Raw genomic sequence first — 26,985 nt, 5'->3', positions numbered from 1 at the left:
GCAGTCTCGATGGGCCGAATGATCTCTTTCTGCACTGTATGGATTGCATGATTCCATGAAGAAAGGAATCAAGGCCATGGATAAACTTGATAGAAAAAGGATGAGGATTTTAAAATCAAAGTGTTATTTGATTGGAAGTCATTGTAGGTCAGTGAGCACAGTGGGTAATGAGTAGCACAATTAAAAACTTGGCAGCAGGATTTTGGATGACCTCAAGATTAGTGAGAAAAGAAATTGAGAGGCCTGCCAGCCATGTATTGAAATAGTGAAGCCTAGAAGTGAAAAAAAGGTTCAACAACATGTTGGTTATGTTGCTGAACTTAAACATAATCCCAAAGCCTCAACTAATGATCTGAAGCGATGCCTGCAATAGCTGCTAGGGAATTTAAATTCAACTAACAAAATCCGGAATAAAAATCCGGAGGCTGGAAATGTCCAGCTATTCCTGCCGGTGGGATGTCACGGACCTGCTAACGATGATACCTCACCATGGGTTTTTGGCAGTGGAAGGTGGGAACAACAGAAAAATCCATTGATAGTATTGGGACCCGAACTCCCACCTTCAAGGCCACCTCCACCACTGCAAAACATGCCACGGCGGGGGGTGGGGTGGGGGGCTTTACTAATGATCTTTATAGAAGGAAATCAGTCGATCTTGCACAGTCTGCTCTATATGTGAATCCAGACTGGCAGGAAGTAGGTTGACTCCAAAAATTGGATTTAAGAAGGTGGTACCACTATCACTTTATGTGCAATCTTTCTTTGAATCCTGTTTTGTCAATCCACAGAATGGGTGAAATAAAGAAGGTCAATAAATGCTGGCAATGCTGGCACCATCTACATCCTGTGAATGAATAAAAATCACCGCTACCTGGATCAGTGATGTTAAATGAACAGTCTCAATTGCTGACCTGGTTTCTGATATTCTTGTTTGTTTTACATGCTCAGTATTGTCCGTTATTTTTGACAATGGCCAAATGGAAACAAGTTGCACCATACAATATGTTTCTTATGTTTCCATTCTCAAAACCTTTTATCCCAAAACAGTTGTTTACAGAGATGGGAGGTGGGACAGGACAGAGGTTAGTTGGTTAGCATCAGATCAGATTAACGCCTACAGCACAGGATTTAGTCCACATTTCAGTTGCCTCTGTCCCCTACTCATTGTGAAGGATCACATCATCTTACTATAGTTAGACAAATAATCACAACAACCTGACTTTGACGTAGAACTCAAGAAGGAGAGGAGTTGTGCATAAATATGCAAATCAGAGTCTAGAACAGTCTTTAGGATCCTCACTATAAAAGGTATGTAAATCCATTGCATCGATGATATACTGAAACTCACAAGAGCAGATGTTCCTTGGTCTTTTTCTCAGTTAGCAGCGAATAATTTGTGTGAAGCTCAGGAAAATTATGTTTGAGAATGTCCAAATCACAGAAGGCAGAATTATAGATATAGATTTTTAAAAATCATTGATGGTAATGTTTAGAGGGCAGTTGAGAGTCAACCACATTGCTGTGGCTCTAGAGTTACATGTAGGACAGACCAAATATGGATCGCAGATTCCCTTCTCTAAAGGGCATTCGTAAACTGTTTCTTTTCCCCACTGGCAATTATTTCATGGTAGAATATTAACTTCTGATTTTTTTTTAATTGAATTCCAATTCCGCCATCTACCACAGCAGGATTTGAACCTGGGTCTCCGGAACATTTGTTGCACTTCTGCACGAATAGTCCAGTGATAATACCATTAGGCCATCACCTTCCCCTTACTGGAGAGGTGAACTTCAGCTTTCAAATAGCTTTCACTCATTGTTGATTTTCCATATGTGCTCACTTCAGCCAGAAACTTCAACAACCATCAGAGTCAGGTGATCTTTGGAGGACTCAACATTCTGGAGTAGGACGAGAGAAATAAACGGTTTTATTGTTGTAATTTGGTTTGCAATTTCAAATCTAGCTCTTAAGCAGTTAATTTGACTGTCAGCGAAAATGAGTGTTGAGTCATTGTGCTTCTCCAGTAATGTGTCCATTTGTCGAATTAGTAATACCAACAATTATAGCCTAAGTGCTGTGATATTTTATCTTGATGGATGCACCATCTCACAGAAACAGAAAGATACCAGGACATGTTGAATTAGGTTCGTATTCCTGAAGGTTTCTCCACAAAAAAAAGTTTATGCCAGTGACTGGATAAAATTGCAATATGCTTTGGTTTCTGAATGCACTTTACGTTGCTTTGATGTTGAAAAGAAAATGCACATCAAGCACAGAAAAACAGATGTATATTTGCATAATTTGTCAATTTAGTCAGAGTTACACAAATAAACACATCTTTTATCTTCACTACAACTAATGTTTATGCCAAAAAGTGCGGAGTCCCGAAACATTTAGGAGATTTATTTGTTAATTGCATTACATTTTTAGTCTTAGTACATCTTCTTAGTTGAACCTGCAGAAGATAATGGGGTAACTGCCAAATTTTGCAGTGCTGTCGTTAAGATGGTTTTTGATGGGTCACATTGGGTCTTGTTGACAAAATCAGGGGAAAAAAATCCCAATATTGAAAATAGTAAATGATAAGTCTAAACAAGTCAGAAATAGAACCTAGAACCACACATGTTCGGTATACATCAGACCATTCAACCCTTTGTGCCTTTGCCAGCTCTTATCTTGAAGAATAAAAAATTAATGCATCTGCGCCTATATCTCTAAATGCTGTGTGTCTTCCTTTGTTTCAGTTATCCAACATTCCCTGAAACAAAATAAAGGTGGGGGGAGGCAACTCTCCCATGCTGCTGTGTTAACTTTTTAGTCATTCTCTACCCTGTGTCCCTGACATGCAATACATGCCTGGAAGGGAATGCTGTAGTTGCACTCTTGGCAATGGCTAAAGGGGGTGCAATGGCCATGCCCACACAACCTGCATGCTCTACCTGCCTGCCATGTTAATAATGCCTAGACCGCTCTGAGTGCCCTGCACTATGTGTGCCTCATGCATCATAATTGTCTGCTGCGTGCTGAACAACGTTGTGCAGCAGTGGGGAGACCAGTTGGAGGAGAAACAGGAGGAGGAGAAAGGAAGAAGGAGGTTAAAAAAAAGGAGGAAGAGGAGGAGCAACGACAAGCCGAAGTGGATGTCCTGCCATATGAGGAGCTGCAGGATGAAGGGCGGGCGATGATGGCAGGTGCCTGGCAGGGCAGGACAGCGAGGGATGCCCTGAGAGCATCTTGTTTCACGTAGCTGGTGCTGCGCAGTGTGGGGGCTGCTCCAAACACATTTCCACCACATCCCAGGAATCACTGCAGCCGCCACCTCCCACAGTCCCTCAACCCACATGACTCCCTCATTCTGTCTCATCATCAGTCCCCGCCCCACCACATCCTTACCATCCCACCACCCCAACCCCAAGAAACATCACAATGGTTAATGGGCCTAGGCTGCCACTAGGAGTGAGTCTTTGGTGAAGGCTGGAGGATGATGACGACTTGCCGTTGTGCACATTGGTATCCTGCCCCTGGTGTCACTCAAGTCTGACTCCTACCTGTTCTCTGAATATGCCTGTCAACCATGAAGCCAAATCGCTGCCATCCTGGCCCATGTAGCAATAACGGTTGGGAACACGTGTCTGGGGCAGTGGGTTAAAGGCACTACTGGGGGTGGGTGAAGAGAGGGGTATGACAGGGGGTCCTTTTGACTAAGGGTCTGGTGGATGGTTGGGAAAGTGGGCAGGCTGTCTATAACGTTTGGCCAAGTATCACGCATCACAGCAGTCTGTGCCTCAATGCATGGGATTGTGGGGGCAGAATCAGAGACAGGTTAGTCACAGCTGTGAGGTAAAAATAACAGTTTGAGGAAGGGGGAGAATTGGAAGATCTTGGGACATCCGGAGTCTCCTGGGCGGGAGGTCCCGACGTGGGCTCCAGCCTTTTCTCCTCCCTTGGGGTGCCCAGAGACCTGCCATCCATTGACTCTGTCTACACTTCCCGCTGCCTCTGCAAAGCAGCCAGCATAATTAAGGACCCCATGCACCCTGGACATTCTCTCTTCCATCTTCTTCCATTGGGAAAATGATACAAATGTCTGAGGACACATAGGAACCGACTCAAACAGTTTCTTCCCTGCTGCTATCAGACCTTTGAATGGACCTACGACATATTAAGCTGATCTTTCTCTATATCCTAGCTAATTGAGTTTCAGAGCCATGAGGTCATGTTGCAGCTGTACAAAACTCTGGTGCAGCAGCACTTGGAGTATTGTGTACAGTTCTGGTCGTCGCATTATAGGAAGGATATGGAAGTATTGGAAAGGGTGCAGAGGAGATTTATCAGGATGTTGCCTGGTATGGTGGGAATGTCTTATGAGGAAAGGCTGAGAGACTTGAGGCTGTTTTTGTTGGAGAGAAGACAGTTAAGAGGTGACTTAATAGAGGCGTACATGATGATCAGAGGATTAGATAGGGTGGACAGTGAGAGCCTTTTGTCTTGGATGATGATGGCTAACACAAGGGGACGTAGCTTTAAATTGAGGGGTAATAGATATAGGACAGATGTCAGTGGAAGTCCCTTACTGAGAGTAGTAAGGGCGTGGAATGCCCTGCCTGCAACAGTAGTGAACTCGCCAACATTAAGGGCATTTAAATGGTCATTGGATAAATATATGGATGATATTGGAATAGTGTAGGTTAAATGGGCATTAGATTGGTTTCACAGGTTGGCAGAACATTGAGGGCCGAAGGGCCTGTACTGTGCTGTTATGTTCTACGTATATTAATCATTTCTTAGGGTGAGCCTCTGTTCATAGGACGGAAAAGCCTTTGGTCATGCCTTTGTTGTCTGTTGACTATTTCAGTGCACTGATAGAATCATAGAATGGTTACAGCGCAGAAGAAGGTCATTCGCCATCATGTCTCTGTTAGCCCTCTGAACAGACAGTCCATTTGATGCCACATCCTGTAACTTGGCAATTTTTCTTCCTTTTCAGATGATCCAATTTGCTCTTGAATGTCTTGCTGTGTAACAATGTTTCCTGATGTCTTCAATGCTGCTTTTGCCAACACCCTTACATTTATGCCTTCTGGTTCTCACCTGCCATTTGACATATTTGACCAACCTATTCCTTTTGAAGGCCTATACTATCCCCTCCTCATAAGAACATAAGAACATAAGAAATAGGAGCAGGAGTAGGCCATCTAGCCCTTTGAGCCTGCCCCGCCATTCAATAAGATCATGGCTGATCTGAAGTGGCTCAGTTCCACTTTCCCGCTTTCTCCCCATAACCCTTAATCCCCTTGCCTACCAAAAACCTATCTACCCGCGTCTTAAATATATTTAGCGAGGTAGCCTCAACCACTTCAACGGGCAGAGAATTCCAGAGATTCACCACCCTTTGAGTGAAGAAGTTCCTCCTCAACTCTGTTCTAAACTGCCCCCCGTCCCTTACCTTGAGACTGTTCCCTCTCGTCCTGCTGTCCTTTCTGAGCGGGAAGAACCTCTCCACCTCTACCCTATCCATTCCTTTCATCATCTTATACATCTCAATAAGGTCTCCCCTCACCCTTCTAAACTCTAACGAGTACAAGCCCAGTCTATTCAGCGTCTCCTCATAGCTCAACCCCCTCAACTCCAGTATCAGCCTAGTGAACCTCCTCTGCACTCCCTCCAAGGCCAAAATATCCTTGCGCAAGTGCGGCAATCAAAACTGCACACAGTACTCCAGCTGCGGCCTCACCAGTGCCCTGTACAGTTGCAGCAAGACCTCCCTACTTTTATATTCAATCCCCCTCGCTATGAATGCCAGCATCCCATATGCCTTCCTGACCACCTGCTGCATCTGTAGGCTGGGTTTTTGCAACTCATGCACAAGGACCCCCAGGTCCATCTGCACCATAGCATGCTGCAGCTTTTCACCCTGTAAGTAGTAGACCTTCCTACTATTATTCCTACCAAAGTGGATAACCTCTCACTTGCCAACATTGTATTCCATCTGCCAGGTCCTTGACCACTTGCTCAGCCTATCTAGAGCCCTCTGCAGACTTTCCACATCCTCCACACAATTTGCTGTTCCACTTATCTTTGTGTCATCAGCAAATTTCGACACCTTACACTCGGCTCCCTCCTCCAGATCATCTATATAAATGGTAAATAGCTGAGGCCCAGCACCGATCCCTGGTACACTCCACTAGTCACCAACCGCCAATCTGAATAGCACCCATTGACACCCACTCTCTGCCTCCTATTTGACAACCAATCCCCTATCCACGCTAACACCTTATCCCCAACTCCATGCCCCCGAACCTTCTGTAACAACCTTATGTGCGGCACCTTATCAAACGCCTTCTGAAAATCGAGAAACACCACATCCACCGGATTCATGGTTCACAATACTTCCATGTTTCATTCTATCCAAAGTTTTGAAGTGTGCTCTATACATCAAGATCTAGATCATTAATATACATCAGGTCAGGCAGGGATTATAATACCGATACTTTGGAAATCCACTATAAGCCTTCCTCTAGTCTGAAAAACAACCATGCTCTGTTTCCTGCCACTCAGTTACTTTCGTATCGCTACTGTATCTTTTATTCCATGAGCTCTCTTTTTGCTCACAAATCTGTTGGTGACACTTTATCAAATGCCTAATGGCTGACCTCCCATATTCTACGCTCCATAAACTTGAGGTTACGCAAAGCTCTGCTATAGACATAAGAGAGGAAGAAATTAACGACAGCCACCGTGTGTCCCAACCCACACCATTCTGTTCATACATCACCGCTTGTCCTTGCTGAACTACATTGATTCCCATTTAAACAACAGCGTGGTTATAAAATCCTCAATCTAGTTTTTGAATCCCTACATGGACTTGCTCTTCCTCCACCTTCTCTGATCTCCTCCAGCCCAGCATCATTACCTCTGAGCTGTCCTGGCTTCTTGTGCATCTCCAATTTGATCACTCAAACTTTGGAATATTGCCATAGGTCTGGGAAAAGTGTTTAATTCAAAATCGCAATGTATTTTCCTTAGGATGTTCCTTGGGTGGCACAGTAGCACAGTGGTTAGCACTGCTGCTTCATAGCTCTAGGGACCTGGGTTCGATTCCTGGCTCAAGTCACTGTCTGTGTGGAGTTTGCACGTTCTCCTCATGTCTGCGTGGGTTTCCTCCAGATGCTCCGGTTTCCTCCCACAGTCCAAAGATGTGCGGGTTAAATCGATTGGCCATACTAAAATTGCCCTTAATGTCATAAGATGCTTAGATTAGAGGGGTTAGTGGGTAATAATATGTAGGGATATGGGGGTAGGGCTTGGGTGGGATTGCGGTCAGTGCAGGCTCAATGGGCCGAAGGGCCTGTTTCTGCACTGTAGAGCTCTATGAATCTATGATTGTAACATTAGATTCTTCACTCTCTACTTTCCTTCTCTATATGTGTTATGTTTTGTCTTTCTTCCCCATTTCAGTAATTGAATAAATTATACTGGATCATTGCCATTTTTAATTTCTTATAATTCAAACTCTAAAGTTGCATCATCATAGAATCCAGAATCATAGAATCACAATGCAGAAGGAGGCCATTCAACCCATTGAGTCTGCACCAACCACAGTCACACCCAAGCCCTATCCCCGTAACCCCATGTATTTATCCTGTTAATCCCTGATATATGAGGCAATTTACCATGGCCAATCAACCTAACCTACATATCTTTCAACTTTGGAACAAAACTGGAGTACCTGGAGGAAACCCACACAGACATGGGGAGAATGTGCAGACTCCGCACAGACAGTGACCTGAGGCAAGAATTGAACTTAGGCTCCTGGTGCTGTGAGGCAGCAGTGCTAACCACTGTGCCACCATGCCACCCCATGCATTTTTGTTTTCACGTAGACTTTTGACCAACATTACAAAGAATGAAGTGTTGAATTTGGATATCCCTTAAAGGTTTATCCTGCACTCCTTAAGCTAGCCCTCACTGATTCCATGAACTGAGGTGTGATCTTGTGTTGAAAATATTGTTGTAACCTCAGCCAAACTAGAGAAGTGTTTTATTCTGGAGTATGGATAGGGTTTCTACCATACATCTATGTTACTTCAGAAGGCAATTAATATTAGTCACACCAGATTCTTTCATTATGGACTAACCTATCAAACCAGTTTATTCATGGTGTAAGTCATTTACAGAAGCAATAAATAACAGCATATTGTTGAAGTGAGTCCAAATAACAACAGCTGTAAGCCAGTTATAACAGGGTGAAAGCGTGAAGAATCCTTACGCAATCTCCACTGGATAGCCTTTCTCTGGGTGACTCTGAGATCTCTACATCCGGAACTGCATTATTCCTCAATAACATGGACAAAACCATAACTATCCAATAACTCAAAATACCCACTTTTAGATACATAATCCTTTTGGATTCCAGTCATGCATTTGAGAAGTCAGTGAGACAGAAGCACTTTGTACAATTTACAGAAAGTTCCTTATTAGATACACATATGATGCTGCCTGAAGAGTGCTGTATTTGCCATGGTGATCCTGATTGGCCCATAATCTCAATTAATAGTCTATAGATCCTGATAAATTAATTATTTTTAATACATGGAATGCTTGATAATTGGATGTCATTCTATGTTATGCAATCAAATGTGTTCATATATGCTTCCAGCAGAGCAAAATGAATAGAAGCAATTTATTTATTTGTGTCACAAGTAGGTTTACATCAACACTGCAATGAAGTATACTCTGAAAATCCCTTCATCACCACTCTCTAACATCTGTTCAGCCACACTGAGGAGAATTTAGCATGGCTAATGCACTTAACTTATGCGTCTTTCAGACTGTGGGAGAAAACCATGGAACAAAACCCACACGGACTGGGAGAATAATGCAGACTTTGCATAGACAGTAACCCAAGCTGGGATTTGAACCTGGGTTCCTGGCACTGTAAGGCAGCATTGCAAGCCACTGTGCCATCTCATTGGCCTCATATGAATTGCACAAGTTATTTTGAGGCTTTTATCTTTTCCAAAAAAAACTATTCTTAAACCAAAAAAAAGTGCAGCACGAAGAGATACCATTTTGATTATGTACAAAACATTCCATTTTTCTAACCGTGAGCTACGGGTTAATTGATTGTATGAATATGAGAAGCAATTCTCAGTTTTACTGGTTGTGTTTTGGAATAAAGCAACAAAATGTATTCATAATATTCCTAAGTCATGTATAGTCCAGGAATACATAAAGCATTTGTAAAGCAATTCCTCAAGAAGTTAAACCCTCAGGCATTGTACTAAAACATTGGTGATTTGCATTGTATAAAATAAATCTGGCTCACACTAGTATCAATATGGTCCATTTGATTGCATTTCGGTCATGATTTCTAGTGCCATTCAGTGATTTCAGCAGTTTCTAAGCTGACATTCCAGGAGGGAGTGCCATATTGTTGGTGGTGTTGTTTTTTCGATGAGATGTCAAACCAAGTCACCGTTTTCTTATGGTAATGGTACAGGGTGGTGCTAAAAATCCCATGGCACTGTTTGGGGAGGGTATTAAAAGACAACTGCATCTTTCGTTAGAAAAGTTTATTTATTTTGAGATAGCTACGCGACAAAGGGATTTATTTTTAACTGCTATAGAACTGATGTAGACATGGTCTCTGTCTTTTACGAACAACATCCCCCCCACCCGGCCCATCACCCCAAACTTTTTGTCCCTCCTTCTCTGTCTGTCTGTCCCCGCGTTGAATTTATCCCCATCACACTATCTCTCTTTCTTCTCCGTCCCACGCTGACTTTCTCTCTCTCTCTTTTTGCACTCCCACCCCACAACACTATATGTACCTTTCTCTCTGACAATGTCTCTCGCACACAATTCCTCACACAGGGTGGAAGTTTCCACCATCTCACCTGCCATGGGAATTGTAACAGGCAGGACAGAACCATGCAAAGCTCCATTGATCTCGGGCAGGATTTTCTGGTCTTGGATCGAGCGTGACTGGAAAGTCCCACCCACAATGTCCGGCCACTCATTCCCTCAGACACTAATGCGACCCACTCCTGATGCCTTGTGCTCTGCTGCAGATGCCTTGGACCGCCCTCATCTCCCCAGCCCTCAGCTCCCAAGTCATTGTATCCCTGAGACACAGCCCTTAACTTTACTGGCCACACTCCTCGGCTCTCGAGCCCTAGGCTCCTTAAGCTCAAGACACACCATCATTAGTGTTCATCGCTTCTCCTCATGAACCATTGGAGCAGCAAACATGGGAATAAAGCAGCCTGTAATTGGAGGAGAAGCTCTATGGAGATTTTCCATCCAAACTTACCTGTTCTACTGGCATTTTGAAAACTGGTCTGGGGGCCACAAACAGGAACTTCAAGGGCCACATTCAACCCTCAGGCCACGTACTGGACAAGTTTGCATTAAATCAAGCCCTGTGTGCCCTTTCAAGTGGATATAAAATATCCCATATTATTTTGAACAAAACAAGAAGCTGCCTTGGCCTATATTTATTCTTCAATCAAAATAACAAAAATAAAATCTGTTCATTCTCATATTGTTGTTCAAGGTGCTTGCTTTGTGTAAACTGTCTGCCACATTTCAATGCTGACTACACTTTAAAACTACTTTGTTGGCTGTAAAGAGTTTAGGGACATAGACATCCAGTTGTCTGAAGGCGCTATATTTTTCTTTCAATTTGCCTTTTAGGTGTTTGAAGCTGTACCTTCATGTTTGTAGTCAATTGCTATGCATTCATTTTTTCCAGACCATGTGTTATTTACAGGCTTCATTGATGTCTCTTAGTCTTTATTTCTTTTCAAAGCTACATATTTCAGGCACTTTCATACATTCTGTTCTCTACCTTTTATTTACTGTCTTTTTTCATTTCTCGTCTCTCCACCTCTTTCCCCCTACTTTATCCCCCCCTCACCTTTCCTTACCCTTTCTCCCTCTTGGCTTCCCCGCTTCCCCTTTATCTAAATTTGATCTCTCTCCCACCTATTCCTCCCCCTCCACATCTTCATCTGCCACAGCTTATCCTCTGATTACAGCTTCTCTGCCATTTGACCGCTCACACGCTTTATTCTCTCTGTGGACTGTCATTAGCAGTATTTTCCCCTGGTTTCTGTGGCTATGACTCATTTATCATTTCCTCACCCTGCAGTATAAATATCTCTCACTTTCTATGTCTTTTAACTTCGACATCTGGACTCAAAACATCAGTGTTGTTTTCTCCTCACAGCTGCTGCCAGACCTGCTGAGATTTTCCAGCACTTTCTCTTTTAGTCTCAAATATAATTTAGTTTGGGAACACTTGGACTCAACCTTGTGACTCTATTATACACCGGTTCTGGGGTAGAGATATGATGTTTATGTGAAGTGGCATACTTGTGCAGCTTGCATCATTACAGCGCAATGTATGGCAGACAGAGAGAAAATAAGTGTGAAAACATTTTTTTCCCCTAAAGACAGCTTTTAAGAATCTAAATTACACTTTGGATGGAGGTACATTGGAACATGAATCTTTTAGCTAACGGCAATTGAGTTACCGGGCTTCCATCGCAGAACTCAGCCTTGCAGAAATTTTTAATGATGAAGGAACCGACAGCAGTTTTAATCTAATGACCAAAAACACAGTGACACTTCGATCACCATTGCTTGCTACAAGGACAGGAATTGTATCCTGCTGGAGGCTTTACATTTTATCAGATATTTTTCTTTCTAATAGCTCGGAAATGTATGTGGTAGTTATCTGGAATAAAAGAGCTGACAACTTGTGCAATTTAGTCTTATCTGAGTATATCAATCCAGCGGCATTCTAGGTGTCTGTGTGCATTGCTGTCCCCACACTGTTACAGGGGAGTTTTGAGTCGATGTCGATATAATAGTTGGAAAGCTGTGTTCAACTGAATATTTATTGAATTTCCAAAATTACTTGGAATCACTTTTACAATTTCAAATCGAAGCCTGCTGAATTCATAGCATCATGTACTTACATGACTATCAACTGACATTATCCATAAAGTTTACACATACCAAGGCTCAGCCACATTTCAGCTGGAAGCTAAAAGATTAGATAATGACCCAATCAACCAGGTCAGCAGGAGGGGATGGCCTGGTGGAATTATCACGAGACTATTAATCTAGAAACCGAGCAAATGTTCTGGGGACCCAGGTTTGAATCCCACCATGGCAGATGACAGATTGAATTCAGTACTAAAGATCTGGAATTAAGAATCTACTCATGACCATGAAACCATTGTTGTAAAAATCCATCTGGTTCACTGATGTCCTCTCAGGAAGAAACTCTGCCACCCTTACCTGGTGTGGCCTACATGTAACTCCAAAGCTAGAGCAATGTGGCTGACCCGCAACTGCCCTCTGAAATGGTCTAGCAAGCCATTCAGTACAAGGACAAGTTAAGATGGGCAACAAATGCTGGACCTGTCAGTGACAACCATGTCCCATGAATGATTATGAAAAAAATGCCACTAAGTTAAATATTTTCAATACCTGCATTTATCAATATATTCCTTGATTCATCTCGGTTAGTGAGGGACATCAAATCAGTGCTGCCAAATTTGGTGACTTTATTGAAACCCTCTCAAGTCTTAATGCAAATTTTAGCATAATTGTTAACTGATGTTATACATACACCATTCCACCATCAACATTTCTCTTCTTTCCTTTTTCTGTGCCTCTCCTTCTCAGTCCTCCTGTTCTTATTTTCATTAACAGGAATTAGAGTCCACTTCCAGTGGACAGAGATATTCCAGCATTCCCTATGCTTCAGATCCTATCTCCATTTATCATGGATTCATTAGATGATGAAGACTCCTGTGATTAAATGACTTCTCTTGCCTGCCACATTTAGCATAGTGTATGGTTTCTTATTACTGTTTACATTCCTTGTTCTGTGCAAGATTTATGAAAACCACTACGATCCGTGATGATATCAACTTTCTTCATAGATAGGGACTGAGTTCTCTTTGACTGGATGGAGATATTGAAGATGACAGTGGTTTGGGCTGCCTGGTAGAGAGACAGCAAGTGAGAGCTCTATGTCACCTCTTTTCAGGAAGATCTACTACATTTGGTTCCACCCAGATACTTGACAGTCCAAAAGCAGGCCCTACACTGGGATAAAGGATCTGGGGTTGGAAGTCCTGCTCTCTGAGAACTGCTGGGCAATTAGAGGCTGGTAGTTCTACTGAATGGCAGTGCTGCCGATATAGCACCCACTTGAGGCTGAGGATAGTCGCTGGATCCCAGACAAGTGAATGGGGGGGGGGGGGGGGTGGGGGCTCATGGGAAAGGGAAATGAGAGGGGTCGGCAGCAAGAACAGGGATGGCTTTCAACAGAACCGTCTTTGCAATGCCAAGTCAAGCACAAAGGGCCTGATTTTACCATCAGGTTGTGCCCATTTTTGGCCACGAAAACTTGGTAAAGTCAGTTGTGAGGCGAATAGCATAATCCATGCCCACCTCTGCGTCAGCTCCCCCTTAACCAAGGGCAAAAATGGCCACAATCAGGACTGCGCCCGAATTGGGCATGATGGCTATCTAAATGTATTTGCATGCAATTAAATTGAGTTAATGGGCTGCACGCCCAACCATACCGACACTTCCCCCTTCACCACCGCATTTGCCTATCCAGATTTGGCACCAAACAGGCAAGTACTACAGAAGTCCAATTCGGGTGCTCTGACTAGTGAGGAGGTATGTGCCGAGTACCCAAAAGCTTCCTGCTTGAGATTGGGGGGGGGTTGGTCTGCTGCCACTGTGTGTGATCAGTGGGGGGAAGGAGGGAGGGGCTGCGATCGGTCTCGGTAGCAGATAGGTGGGGAATTAGGCAGTCAGTAATGTTGGTGGGGTAGGGCAATGTCTGTGGGGGCCAGCGTTTGGCATCATCTGTCGGTGGGGGCCTGGGAGTTATGTGGCAGGCGAGCCGCATTATATCTTTTTTTTTCCTGCACATGCACAGTTGGAGGAGCAGAAGGGTTTCGGGTGTGTTAAGTCTCGTCCCACAGGCTTCTGCAGTGCGATTTGGAATCACTGATATCTTTTCAGGCAGAGTGTGTACGGGATGGGGAGGGGGTGGGGATCCTGAGAGCAGGTCTAAAAGTTAGATCTGAAATACTCCCAGTTACAAGTGCCCAGCACTTCAAATCAAAATGGTAAAATAGGGCCCAAAGTGTCTTTGAACAAGACCGCTCCCAACCCTCCAGGTGTCTGTAAGCAACTCCACACAGGTTTAGTTGTCATGCTCCTTGCCTGATAGGCCACCCCTGCCCACCAGTTGATTCATACTAGTAGCAGTGGGATGAGATTCTTAAGTGGGCATTCTATGCCACCATGGATAAAGGGGGGAAGTTGTGGGGGGTGCCCACCCTCCACCATCCCACCCTCCACCATCCCACCCTCCACCATCCCACCTGATTGCGTCACCGTCAGCACAAAGCTCACCATGGCAGAGCGCAGAAGTTTCCACTCACTGTAACTGACCTGGAAAGAGCGCAAGAGTATCAGACTCCAAAAGTACCAAGTTTTCATTGGTCCCTCCTTGATTAAAGCACTTTGTTTGTTTGCTATTTTCGAACATTGTTTTATCAGTACACAAGGGTTAGCCGTGGGATTTGAAACTTCAGTTCCAAGCGAATACTTGGTCACTGCAATAGTACTGAGGCATATTATGGAAAGGACCTTTTAAGTTATATTAAATTGAGGCCATGGACAGCCAGCAGTGTGTGCGATATTGGAATTAATGAGCTTTACCTGCCTCAGAATCCTGCATTATTAAAATTTGTCATCCTCCATATTCTGCTATATTACTTGGCTTTGTTGTAGATAATGCTTTATTTGAAGCATTTTGAATGTGTGTAAATTATTTCAACTCTGACATCACAGTATCTGGGGTGTGATTGTCTGACCTGGCGCAGATTGCACCTTTACAGAAGATAGCATGTAGACCGAAAAGCCCCTTCCCTATCCAGCAATAAACAGTTTGCAATCGTCCTGACCCCTTTCTTCTGGCGCAGACCAGATCTCACCCAGAAAAGGGCCATGGCAATGGCCATACAGGTTGGGTGATGATGGTGGTGGGGCGGCGGGGTGGGGGGAAGTGGAGGGAGGTGGTGTCCAGAGACCATTGAGACCCCAGGTGGCCAAGAGCATGGTTGGGCCATGCCATCAGGCAGTGCTCACCTGGCAGACAGGTAGTGGCCACCAGATAACCTGATAGCTTCCCCCTCCCCCATCCCCAGCACAGATGGGCAACTCACCACTCTCCCAAAAAAGTGACTGTGTGGGACGCATCTGACTTACTGAGCAGATTGCGCCGGTATTCTTGCCATTTTGGCACTTAAGTCAAAATTCTCTCGTCTTGAGAATCATAGGTGCCGAGGCAGAAAACTCACCAGACCACTTAAAGTTCCACTGAGCTCGGGCAGAAATTTCTGGTCTTATGGCGCACGTGGCCAGAGAACCCCACCCTTCATTTTTTGGTTGGGGTGGCAGTGGCGATTGTTCCACCCTTGATCTCATCTTAATGTCTTAACGGAATTGTTAGTGAGTGGGGCAAAGTGTCTGTGGCCTGCCCCACCTTTCACAGCGTTGAAATCTGAGATCTGGGAGAAAGAAACCTTCTTTAGATCTCAGTCACTCAAACTTATATTTTGAATTTTGGGGTCCTCACAAAAGAAGTGGCAGTCGAAATTTCAATACTTCAGCTGAATAGTTTGTACCTTCCCGAAATGAAAGTAACCCATGAAAAGATTCCATTAGACGCGAGCAGTCTTGTTCAATTTTCTCTCTCCATGTTTGAATTATGATAATTAATTAGCCTAATTTCTTTTAATGTGTTATTATGAACAAACAGCAGCAGAATGCAAAGGAAATATATGAACGTCAGTGTCAGTTTGCTTTGCACTGCATCAACCTTGTCTCCTGGGCTGAGCCAACACTTGTGTAAACTGCCCTTTGGCACAAGCCTACTGCAATCAAGCTATTGAGCGTAGTTGGATTGGCGTGAATAAAAGATGGAGGTGTTACAAATATAACTCAAGAACATAAAGTGAAACTGCGGAGCAGTAAACCATCAACTTGTGGAGAGTTCAAATGTTAAGTGTTTCAGTGAACCAAGACAATATTGCCAAGTATAATTTGGCTTTGGTCTGTACACAGACGAAATAAAAGTTTGGCAGGGAGGAGAAACTCTAAGGCTCACACATTCATCTTTAAGCATTAAATAATTCTTGAAGATATTTAGAGCATGTTATCAGTGTCATAAGATATCAGAGCAGAAATAGGCCATTTGCCCCATTGAGTCTAGTCTATCATTCAATTTTGGCTGGCAAGTTTCTCAACTCTATTCACCCACCCTTTCCCTGTAATCTTTGATCCCCTTACCAATCAAGAACCTATCTATCTCTGTCTTAAATGAACTCAATGACCTGATCTCCACAGCCTTCTGTGGCAATGGATTCCACAAATTCACCATCCTCCGGCTGAAGAAATTCCTCCTCATCTCGGGCCTAAAGGTCTTACTCTGAGGCTGTGCCCTCAGATCCTAGTCTCTCCTACTAATGAAAACATCTTCCCCATATATGAGTTGTATGTATGTATGTATGTATGGAGAAACCTGCCCATTTTTCTGCACGAAAGAATTCAGTAATGAGATTAAAAATTGAGCTATGTTTTTAAGTGGACACTTAGGTAGCATTTGGTTAACAAAACCTAAAAATAGAGGTTGTGCAAGTAGATAGGAGCGGCCTTTCAATTACAAAGCATTTTAAACTGCATAGCTTTGGGCAAGAGACTCAGACTTCGTAACATATTCTTTGTTTCCATTCTATTTGTTTTCTATCACTGGAGTCTTAAACACTGATCTGGCTCATAACCTCTGATATCAAGCAAAGACAGAACAGCATTGTTTAGAAATAAAAAAAAAACAACAAAAACTGAGCACACCTCCTTGAATTTGTACTTTTTAACATCCCTATGTATTATTTACCAAGCTTCTGTTGAGATGACTTCCTGTCCATTCCAGAAATGCAATCATATTAAAGTAAGATATGGGTCACACCATGGCATTTGTGCTTTTGTGGATTAGATGCTGCATTGGATGGTATTACGACTGTCTAATCTGACCTCATGATCTGTCGGCTAGGTCGCTTCAATCCAGTTCTGCTTAAATCCACAGCAGAAAGCTAACTCCTAACTTGGTACTAAATTGACAATCTTGGTCAAAAAATCAAAAGATGGTTGCTGTATAAAATGAGAAAATGACATATACTCCCCTAATGGGCAGCGCTCCTGAGAGCTGAGGAGAGGCATTTGGTCGGGGAATCAGAGAGAAACCTTTCCTCTGTATTTCATCATGCTGTACCTGGCATAGGAGTGTTCAATTTTGGTATTATTCTACTCACCAGCAGTAACATCGTTTATGTCCATTACGCAAAAAGGTTTCATAAATAAGTAGAAAAGCTGAATGTACTTACAGAAGAAATGAATTATTTCAGCTCTGTCACTGGATTGAGCTTAATCAATTCTAAGGCATTAGGAAATTAGTACTTCTAAGAAGAATGTCTCTTCTTGGTTTAGATAGGGTGGACAGTGATAGCCTTTTTCCTCGGATGGAGAAAGCTAGCACGAGGGGGCATAGCTTTAAATTAAGGGGTGGTAGTTATAGGACGGATGTCAGAGGTAGGTTCTTTACCCAGAGGGTGGTGAGGGATTGGAATGCCCTGCCTGCTGCAGTTGTAGATGCGCCTAGTTCGGGGGTGTTTAAGAGGTCCGTGGATAGGTTTGTGGATGGAAAGGGATTGGTTTAGATTAGAGGGTCATTGCTTTTTTAATTGGTCGGCGCAACATCGTGGGCCGAAGGGCCTGTTCTGCGCTTTAATGTTCTATGTTCTATGTTCTTGGCCTAGTTGGAATGTAGGGAAGCTGCATTACCTCTTACTTGAGGCAATATTAGACGTTGTTGGCATGATATTGCCCTGAATAATTTGAAATGCGATGTTAGAATGGGAGAATGCAGCAATGGCTTTCATACAGTGTATAAGAGCCTGACACTCTATAATTCTTATTTTAACTCACCTGGCATTTCCTTATTAGATCTAAACCTCAAAAAAACAGGGAATGTCATGCTTATCAATGGAGCTAATTCAATGCTTGTACATGTGGAAGAATGATGAGCTCTGCTCAGTTTGCCTGGCTTGCACAGTCAATAATCATCTGCTGCAGTGAAAGCCACAAGATCATGAAAAGTACAGTCATTTATATGTTATATAACTTACTTCAATTCAATAGACTTCTTTTGTGAATTGAGCCATTTAGCCTTTGGTTTTATTTATCAAACCTTTCACAAAACACCCTTAAAGTCAACAGCAATTTGCAGCTGTATGGCATCTTTAAGCTTTAAAATTTTTCATAGGCACTTCACAGGATGGTTATCGGACAAGGATGGATATTTTAAGTTTTAAGTTTATGCTTATTTACGAGTATCACAAGTAGGCTTACATTAACACTGCAAAGAAGTTATGATATTATGTCAAAGAAGATCATCTTGGGCTGGATAACTAAAAGTTTTGTTGCAGGAACATCTCAAAGGAACAGAGAGGGGCAGAGCAGTATAGGGTGATTTCATATCCTAGGAACTAGTTGGTTGAAACCATGTCTTCCATGGTGGGTTGTAGAGATCTGAGGGGTTCATAAGAGAGTACATGTGGAGGAATGAAGGGTTGAAGGGCCAGAGGGAGATGGTAAGATAGAGAGGGGTAAGACCTTGCAATCTTTTGAGTGTAAGGACACAAATATTAAATGGAGTCATTGGTGGACTGGGAGCCAATGTAGGTCTATGAGCACAGGGTGATGGATGAATGGTGCAAGTCAAATTATAAGCAGAAGAGCTTTGTATCAATGCAATTTTTATAAAGGATGAAAGATGGGAGGCCAGCTAGGAAAGCATTGGAATTGTCAACTCTGAAGGTATAGGTAACGTAAGAGCTCATAAGCAGATGGACTGAAGGAGGGCTAAAGGTGGTTGTAAAACTGCATGGAGTTTTAGAACCAAACCATTTCTTTCTATTTCAATCTTTCTTTGGAATGAGCCCAAAAGTTATTATTATTGCATTTATGTTTCATGAGTGATTTCAAAACATTTGATTATCATGGGGGGTGGGGGGTGGGGTGTGCCTTCCATTTAACAATTTGATTGGCATCTCCAAATGATGATAGACTCTTTGAAGTGGGAGTATGAGTTCCAGTACTTGTTTGTTCAAAAGGATAAAGCGTTTGAATGAAATGTTTAACCTTATAAGGGATTATGTAGTTGAAAGGATGTACATGTACTTAATGGGTTTTTAAAATTGAGTTTTTTTTCATCAAAATTTGCAATGCTTACAGCTTTCTTTTATTCAATCTCAGCAGGGGCCTTGAGGTCTTACCATGTGAATACTTGATAAATTGGCATGGTAGTTGTAAAGGCAAAGCGTGGTGGGTGGGGCATACATTGCTTGAGTTGCCACTAAATTGGTCTTGGGCTATAAAGGTTCAAGGGTGGCTGGAGAGAATAGGTTAGCATAGAGAGTATGATGGTTTATGGGAGTGGGAAGAAGGGCATAGATTGGCATGGAGGTTATGAGGGGAATAGGATAGGGTAGAGAGCATGATGTGGCATGGGTTTGCATGGGTGGGACGTGTGTTGAATGAGGGTGAGTGAGGAATGAGGGCTGCCCTTTGATTTAATGGTTTTTAAAAAATCTTTGACAATATATTGGTGCATCAAGGCAGACCTTCCACCAAAATCACCTTCAAACTGAGCACTCTTCCCACTCATTCTGGAGTCACCTGGCCTGACTTCTGGGGAATCCTGACTTCTGAGGCACTTTCTTCCAGAACGGGTTTGCAGGACCAGGAAATGTCCTGACTCTGCATTACTGACCTGAGTGTAAACGTTCTTTCAGGAAGTTCATCTATGAAGTTTGAAACGATTGAAAGTCAATACTTCAGGATGAGTGTCATTATGGCTGTCTTGAAATAGACTTTGAGCAAATGCCATCACAGGTAACAATAAATAACCTGATGTGGAGATAGATTTCACACACACTACCCTCTATTGGAGGTTCAATTTCCTCAGCTTCTCGGAGCAATGTCTCTGTAAGCTGATATAAAAACAAGAATTGCTGCAAAATCTCAGCAGGTCTGGCAGCAACTGTGGAGAGAGAAACAGAGTTAACATTTCAAATCCAATCAGACTCTTCTTCAGAACAGAAGACTCCAATAGCTGAGATTGTCGTAGAAACATAGAAACTAAAAGGACGAGGCCATTCAGCCCTTTGAGGCTACTCCGCCTTTCATTAAATTATGGCTGATAATCAAACTCAATATCCTGATCATGCCTTCCCCCAAATCTCTTGATCCCTTTAACTCCAAGATCTAAATTTAATGTCTTCCTGAAATCAAGCAATGTTTTGGCCTCAACTACTTTCTGTGGCAGTGAATTCTACAGATTCATGTCATGTCAATTGATAGTAGAAATCTACAAAGTTCTAAAAGAAGACTTGTTAATCTTGGTGGCTTTGCATTACTAATGACTGTGAAAATCAATACTACCTCATTTCTTTGCCTCTGGATCATTCCATGGTGCTAAAGGAGACAAATCAAGGATCACCCTGTTGACTGCATGGAATGTTGACTAATGGATTGTTTTCTGGAACCAATGATTATGTCAATTTTGTTACATGATTACAGGAGCTGGGGACACTCTGTCATAGTGGCAATGTCACTAGACGAGTAATCCAGAGGCCCAGTTAATGCTGCAGGGATATGGCAATTGTTGGAATTAGAATTCAATTCATAAAATCTGGAAATAAAAGCTTGTTGCAGTAATAGTGACTGCAAATTGTTTTCCATTGTTGTAAACTCCCACCTGATTCATTAGTGTCCAGGGAAGGAAATCTGCCATAATATTAAAGCAAATTACTGCAGATGCTGGAATCTGAAACCAAAACAGAAAATGCTGACAATCTAAGCAGGTCTGGCAGCATTTGTAAGGAGAGAAAAGAGCTGGCGTTTCAAGTCCTGATGACCCTTTGTCAGGAAATCTGCCATTTTTACCTGGCCTCGCCAACATGTAACTGCAGATGCAAAACAACGTGGTTGACTCTTAACTGCCCTTTGCAAGGCCTAGCAAGTCACTCAGTTCAAGGACAATTAAGACTGGGCAGCATATTTTGGCCTTGCCAGAAGTGTTCACATCCAATGAAAGAATAGAGTTTAAAAATGGGGACTCAACCTTGCATCTCTGACTCCCCACTACTCCAAGCGGCATACTATTTGATCCATGAGTGAATCTTGGTGTCACTTGTGTCTGCCCTGTATCCTTCACAACATTTCTTCTTTGGTTTTCCGTAACTGCTTATTTCTCTAAATTCTATCCTTGGATTCACTCTTTAAGTGCTTGAGATGAGCTTTAAAGAATTATCAGAGAATATCATGACCAATACATGGAGGAACCAACTAGAAAGCAGGCCATCTTAGACTGAATTTTATGTGATGAGAAAAGAATTATTGCCAATCTAACTGTACAAAACCCTTTGGAGATGAGCATCCATAACATGATAGAATATCTTATCAGGATGGAGAGTGAAGTAGTTGATTCAGAAACTAGATTGCTGAATCTTAGTAAAGGAAGCTATGAGGAAATGAGGCATGAGTTGGCCTTGATAGAGTGGTGAGTTATTAAATAGATGATAGTGAATAGGCAATGGCAAACGTTCAAGGAATGCATGGGGGAACTGCAGCAACTGTTTATTACTGTCAGGCACAAAAGCAAAATGGGTAAGAGGACCTTATCAAGGAAATTAGGGAGAGTATCTGATCAAAGGAAGAAGCATACAGATTGGCCAAGAAAGATAATAGGTCTGAGGATTGGGAGCAGTTTAGAATTCAGCAAAAAAGGACCAAGGGATTGATTAAGAAGGGGAAAATACAGTACAAAAGTAAACTTGCAGGAAACATAAAAACTGACACTAAGAATTTCTATAGATACATGACGATAAAGAGGTTGGTGAAGAGAAATGTAAGTCTCCTACGGACAGAAACAGGAGAATGTATAATAGGGGATAAAGAAATGTCCAAGCAACTGAATATTGGGTGGGAGGGTGAAATGTGAAGAGAATGCAGAGATCCTTCAGAATGACCTGGACAGGTTGGATGAGTGGACAAATCAATGGCAGATACAGTATAATTTGAATAAGTGTGAAATTATTCACTTTGGAAGCAAAAACAAGAAGGCAGATTACTACTTGAATGGCTGCAAATTAGGAGAGGGGAGTGTGCAGCAGGACCTGGGTACCCTTGTGCACCAGTCACTGAAGGTAAGCATGCAGGTGCAGGAGATGGTAAAGAAGGCAAATTGTATGCTGATCTTCATTGCGAGAGATTTTGAGTTTAGGAGCAGGGATGTATTATTGCAATTATACAGGACCTTGGTGAGGCCACATGTAGAATGTTGTGCGCAGTTTGGTCTCCTTTTCTGAGGAAGGATGTTCTTGTTCTCAAGGGAGTGCAGTGAAGATTTACCAAGCTGATACTGGGGATGGCTGGACTGATGTATGAGGAGACATTAGGGCAGCACGGTAGCACAGTGGTTAGTTCTGCTGCTTCATAGCTCCAGGGACCTGGGTCCTACTCCTGTCTTGGGTCACTGTCTGTGTGGAGTTTGCACATTTTCCCTGTGTCTGCGTGGGTTTTCTCCAGGTGCTCTGGTTTCCTCCCACAGCCCAAAGATGTGCAGGTTAGGTTAATTGGCCATGCTAAATTGGCCCTTAGTGTCCTGGGTTGTGTAGGTTAGAGGGGTTAGTTGGTAATATATGGGGATAAGGCCTGGGTGGGATTGTGGTCAATGCAAACTCGATGGGCTGAATGGCCTCTTTCTGCACGGTAGGGTTTCTATGATCTTCTATGATTGACTAGGTTAGGATTGTTTTTGATTGAGTTAAGATGAATGAAGGGGGTTCTCATAGAGACTTATAAAATTCTAACAGGGCTGGACAGAGTAGATGCAGGGAAGATGTTCCTGATGTTGGGGGAGTCCAGAATTAGGCGTAATAGACTGAGGATTCAGGGTAAACCATTTAGGATAGAGATGAGAGGACATTTCTACACCCAAAGAGTGGTGAGTCTATGAATTCATTACCGCAGGAAGTAGTTGATGCCAAAACATTGAATGTATTCAAGAGTGGCAGGAGATAGCATTTGGGGTGAATGGGATCAAAGGTATGGGAAGAAAGCAGGATTAGACTATTGAGTTGGATGATCAGCCCTGTTCGTAATGAATGACTGAGCAGGCTTGAAGGGTCAAATGGCCTCTTCCTATTTTCTATGTTTCTAAGGAGACTGTTTGGCAATTGAGCCTGCATGGACAACAATCTCACCCAGGCCCTAGCCCCATAACCCAATGTATTTACCCTACTGATCCCCTTGACACTGAGGGGTAATTTAACATGGCCAATCAACCTAACCTGCACATAGTTGGACTGTTGGGAGGAAGCCGCAGCACCTGAAGGGAACCCACACAGAAATGGGGAGAATGTGCACACTCCACACAGGCAGAGATTGTGCAATGCAGAGCGGCATCGTTGTCACTGTCACACATTGAAGGGTTGAAGACCTGTAAGTAAAACTAAATGAGGTTGGAGTTGCATTTTGTGATATTGTGTGAGTTCTTCTGGATTTTGCTCAGAGCCCCCTATCACATTTAAAGCTACCTCAGAGTTCCTACCCTATATGGAGTTTCTGAAGTCTTGAGTTGCGTCCTTCAAGAACAGGAATTTTGGCCTTCAATTCTACTCTTCTGGACCAGCTAAGCGGCTCATCATGGTCTAAGTTATCTAATTCGTTTAAAATTCTACAGTCGGCAATCATGTCACCTAGCAACCTTTCTTCGAGTAAGAACATGACTAAATTACATAATTGTTCGACATAATCCAATTTCTCCATCCCTTCAATCATTCTCTTTGCCCTCCTTTGTATCCATTGAATAGCTGCAATTTTCACACTGCAGCAATCAGAACCCTTCATTGTATTCTAAATGCACACAATGAAATTTATATGTGAACTTGATGTAATGAGTTGAACCTTGAGGGACAAGCTGCTTTTGGGTGTATCGCGAAAGCAAAGAAATTCAGCACATTAATTGATTGGTTTGCTTTTAAAATTTCAATTTCCATATATTATTCCTCCAGTATTCCACTCAGTGAAAATGCCTAGTGGGACATCTTGTGTTGAAAGACATCTAACAGGACAGAATTTTGATACATGAGCTGCAAAGAAATATCTTTTTACAGTATTTAGAAAATTAACAATGAGGGAACTCCACCTCTTGCATCAAGCCTGAGAAGAAAGCCTCGTCTTAATCATATGTGTGCAGTGTCGACACAGTTGAATTCAATAAAGAACATTGCAACTTTATTTACTTTGGCAATAGCAGTCATGGCTTATACCTGATGTGGGCAGCATTTTCCACAGTGACAGAGAAAACAATTGAGACACAGAGCAACAAAGGAAAACAATTACTTTTCTTTCACTTTTGATTTGGGTAAAGTGTGAAATACACTGAAGCTAATATCTAAAGTGCCCACTACATGTCTCCTGTTCACTTTCTTTATAATGTATGACAGCATGTATATTTTAAAATTTTCCTGCTTATTCCCATTTGCTCTCTTGCTTTCATGAATGTGCTGATATTTGCTGGGCTACAGGTCCTCAGATGTCAGCACTCCACTGGTATGTTAGCCAAGTGGCTGTTCTGCTTTTGTTTAATTATGGGAAATTATTACACAAACTAGGGCTGTATACTCTGGAAGGTGAAGGGTTGATTTGGTTCACCTACTTCACCCAATCACCCACTTTCCAACTCCCAGGTCTTCACTACCCTCCCCACCTTGGAGCTACCAAACTTGCCTTGCCATCCAGCCTCAGGACTTAAGCTTGGATACGTTGAAGCACTCTCTCTTCCATCCACTGCAACTCCTATCACTACAGGGACAAGACATGTGGTGACAAAAGTCCCACTTGAGCCAATTGATGGGCATCAAGCATAAAATGACTAGGGAGCAGGCAGCGTCGTGAAACTCTGCCATCTGAAATATTCAGGCCTCTGACTTAAATCAGAGAATCCAGACGGTTCTGACTTAGCAGAATAGTTACCAGGGAAAAGCTAGAAGGATTAAAGCCACTTCTAATTCCTGGGTAACCGTATACACATGTGATGTTGGATTCTGGAACAGTCTAAAATGTAAGCCAAAGAAAGCAAGCAAGGTCAGAATCTTCTCAGTGTGTTCGCCATAATCTGATAAAGAAGGGTAGGAGAAACTATGAAGCTGGGCTAGCGCTTAATATAAAAAAGGATAGCAAGAGTTTTTATAAATATATAAAAAGGGAAGAGGCTGGCTAGGGTGAACGTTGGTCCTTTAGAGGATGAGAAAGGGGACCTAGTGGTAGGGGATGGGGATATGGCTAAGGTATTGAATAACTTTTTTGTTTCTGTCTTCACGGAGGAGGACGTGAATAATTTGCCGGGTGTTAGCGATGGAAAGGTGGTAGGACTGGAGGGTCTTAATGACATTACTGTTACTCGAGAGGCGGTGCTCGACAGACTGGAGGGGCTGATTGTGGACAAGTCCCCAGGACCGGATGGAATGCATCTGAGGGTTCTGAAAGAAATGGCGGAGGTGATAGTGGATGCCTTGGTGGTTATTTTCCAGACGTCGCTGGATTCCGGGGAAGTGCCGGAAGATTGGAAAACGGCTAATGTTACGCCGTTGTTTAAGAAGGGTGCCAGGCAAAAGGCGGGAAATTATAGGCCGGTTAGTTTAACGTCTGTGGTAGGTAAAATGTTAGAATCCGTCAGTAAGGAGGAAATTGCGAGGCATCTTGAAGGGAATTGCTTGATAGAGCAGTCGCAGCACGGTTTCATTAAAGGCAAGTCGTGTCTGACAACTTTACTGGAGTTCTATGAGGATGTGTCTAGGGCGGTGGATAGAGGAGAGCCGGTGGATGTGGTCTTTCTGGATTTTCAGAAGGCGTTTGACAAAGTACCTCACAAGAGGTTATTGCAGAAGGTCGAGGGACATGGAGTTGGGGGTAGGGTGTTAGCGTGGATAGAGGATTGGTTGTCAAATAGGAGGCAGAGAGTGGGGGTCAACGGGTGCTATTCGGATTGGCGGATGGTGACGAGTGGGGTGCCCCAGGGGTCGGTGCTGGGGCCTCAGCTTTTTACCATTTATATAGATGATCTGGAGGAGGGAACCGAGTGTAGGGTGTCGAAATTTGCTGATGACACCAAGATTGGGGGAACGGCAAATTGTGCGGAGGGTGTGGAGAGTCTGCAGAAGGATCTAGATAGGCTGGGCGAATGGGCCAGGAAATTGCAAATGGAATTTAATGTTGGCAAGTGTGAGGTGGTCCACTTTGGTAGGAATAATGGTAGGAAGGACTATTACTTACGTGGCGAAAAACTGCAGCAGGCGACGGTGCAGAGGGACCTCGGGGTCCTTGTGCATGAGTCGCAAAAACCCAGCATGTAGGTGCAGCAGGTGGTCAGGAAGGCAAATGGGATGCTGGCCTTCATAGCGAGGGGGATTGAATATAAAAGTAGGGAGGTCTTGCTGCAGCTGTATAGGGCATTGGTGAGGCCGCAGCTGGAGTACTGTGTGCAGTTTTGGGCGCCGCACCTGCGCAAAGATATTTTGGCCTTGGAGGGAGTGCAGAGGAGGTTTACTAGGCTGATACCGGAGTTGAGGGGGTTGAGCTATGAGGAGAGGCTGAATAAACTCGGCTTGTACTCGTTAGAGTTTAGAAGAATGAGGGGAGATCTCATTGAGACGTATAAGATGATGAATGGGATGGATAGGATAGAGGTGGAAAGACTCTTCCCGCTCAAAAAAGACAGTAGGACTAGGGGGCACAGCCTCAAGATAAAGGGG

This window comes from Carcharhinus amblyrhynchos, chromosome 4 (genome assembly GCF_965287045.1).
Source record: "Carcharhinus amblyrhynchos chromosome 4, sCarAmb.v2.hapA, whole genome shotgun sequence".
Classification (NCBI taxonomy): Eukaryota; Metazoa; Chordata; class Chondrichthyes; order Carcharhiniformes; family Carcharhinidae; genus Carcharhinus; species Carcharhinus amblyrhynchos.
The sequence above is the reverse complement of the archived record's forward strand: the minus strand, read 5'-3'. Positions refer to the sequence as shown.